A 1,995-nucleotide genomic window follows, 5' to 3' on the forward strand; every position below is an offset into this window, starting at 1 on the left:
GCATTGGCTTCCAAGTGTGAAAAAAAAATTCCTCCTTGACCTTGTTTAGCAGAATAGAAAACAATTACAGGGAGAATGTTGAAAAACAAGTATCAAATGTTGAAATACAAACATCAAAAAGGAGGATCTCTTGGATGTTAAAAAATACCAACCACAAGTTAGAATCAAAGATATGGCTGTTTTTCCTTTATTCTTAGAGCGTATTTGTATTGTTTAATAAACAGTCAATTATAGACATATTTGGAATATGTATGTTTTCAATTTCTATTCTAAATCCGTCTTGGGAAATTCTTAGGGATTTTTCCTAACAGTCATAAAGACTATGAGTCTGGATCTTGTACTGCTCCCTCCCCCACAGCTTTTCCTTTATACACAGAAAGTCGGAGAGAAGGGACTAGCATCTCAGGAGCCCTGCTCTGCCCCAGCCTCCTGTTGGTTCATCTTCAGGACACCCCTGCAAGGCATGCTTCACGACCCTTGCTTGGGTCAGAAAGTCCAGCTTCCCAGAGTAAGCGATTTGCCCCAAACAAATAAAGCAATGAACTTCCCAAGGTCACATAGCTGGGAAGTGGTGGAGGTAGGTCTTGAACCTGGGCAATCAGGCATCAACATTGATGCTCTTAACACTATAGCTCCTTCTGCAGCCCACTCTGCTCTCATTGTTTTGGTGCCAGAAAAACAGGATCAGGCCCCAGGCATGGGGCCGGGACCCATGGGGAATGTCCTGGGCTGAGCTCTCTGAGATGCACGCTGGTATCCGCAGGGCCTTGGAGGCTGGGTGTGGACCAAAATGGCCAAGCGGTCATACATGGTCATGAAGTGCCTCACCCTGGGAGACATTCAGAAGCACAACCACGGAGAAAGTACCCGGGCGATCCTGCACCACGAGGTGACGATTTGACCACATTTTTGGAAGAGCATCCTGGAGAGGAAGGAGTCTTAAGGGGACAAACTGGAGGTGATGCTACTGAACACTTGGAGGGTGTTGAGTACTCTACAGAGGCTAGAGAATTGTCCAAAACATAGACCACTGGGGAGCTTCATCTGGATGACAGATCAAAGATAACCAAGCCTTCGGGAACTCTTATTGTTACCATTGATTCTAATTCCAGTCGCTGGGCCAATGGGGCAATCCCAGCCATCACACTGATGGTCGACATGAGTAGCTACCAGTCCTATGAAGTCCTGATGTCTCACCTCTGCCTGGGAGAAGACCAAACATATTCTCAGAAGCCAACGGAAGAAGAGATCGCTTAGGACAAGAAAGAAAAGAAACCAGCATGAACTACTTTGACTGACGGAAAACTTCACTGGAAAAAATAATGTTACTAGGTCAATTTCTCTTTCCGTCTCCATTAGAAACAAACAAAATGAAAAGAACTGTTCTATTATTTCTATTCCTGAGCTTTTGGGGTGTCTCTTTTTACTCGTCAACTTTATTTTGGTGATTCTTTCCTACATAATTTAGTTATTGAGTTAGGCATGATCTTCTAAAAATATATCTCGCGTTTAAAGTATACCACCAGGTTTGCCTGTCTATTTGATTAAAAAAGTAAAGAAAGAAAGAGAAACAGGATCAGAATCTTGGCACCCTGCGTCTGAAAGGGCTATGTTAAGATGAGGGCTGCGTCACGTCTGGGACATGCATGACGGAGTGGGGTGCCTGAGCAGACTGGATAAAGTGGGCAGGAACGAGAAGGGTCCCCAGCCCAGAGCTTCTCAGAGCCACCTTAAGGCCCAGTCAAGAAGTGGGCTGCATCCTTCTTGAGAGTCACCCCCATCCTCTTGCCCAAACTTTCTGGACCAGATTCAAACACCCAGAACACTTCTGCCTCAAGAACTCTCCCCTCCAAGGCAAAGGCATTCACTGGACAGAACTGAGCGCCCGCTACCAAGAGGGTCTGCAACGTAAAAGGGGACAGGGAGGGAGTGACGCTTTCAAAGGAAAACAGTGGATACTGAAATGTCGTGGGACTTCGGAACAACTCTCACTCC

The 1,995-nt window shown here is 45.8% G+C and overlaps 1 pseudogene; it reads left to right on the forward strand.

Moving 5' to 3' along the window:
• The first annotated feature begins 790 nt into the window (after positions 1-790).
• LOC106844757 (cytochrome b5-like) lies at positions 791-1,257 on the forward strand (annotated as a pseudogene).
• The last annotated feature ends 738 nt before the right edge of the window (positions 1,258-1,995 follow it).

The sequence above is a fragment of the Equus asinus genome, chromosome 19 (assembly GCF_041296235.1).
Source record: "Equus asinus isolate D_3611 breed Donkey chromosome 19, EquAss-T2T_v2, whole genome shotgun sequence".
Classification (NCBI taxonomy): Eukaryota; Metazoa; Chordata; class Mammalia; order Perissodactyla; family Equidae; genus Equus; species Equus asinus.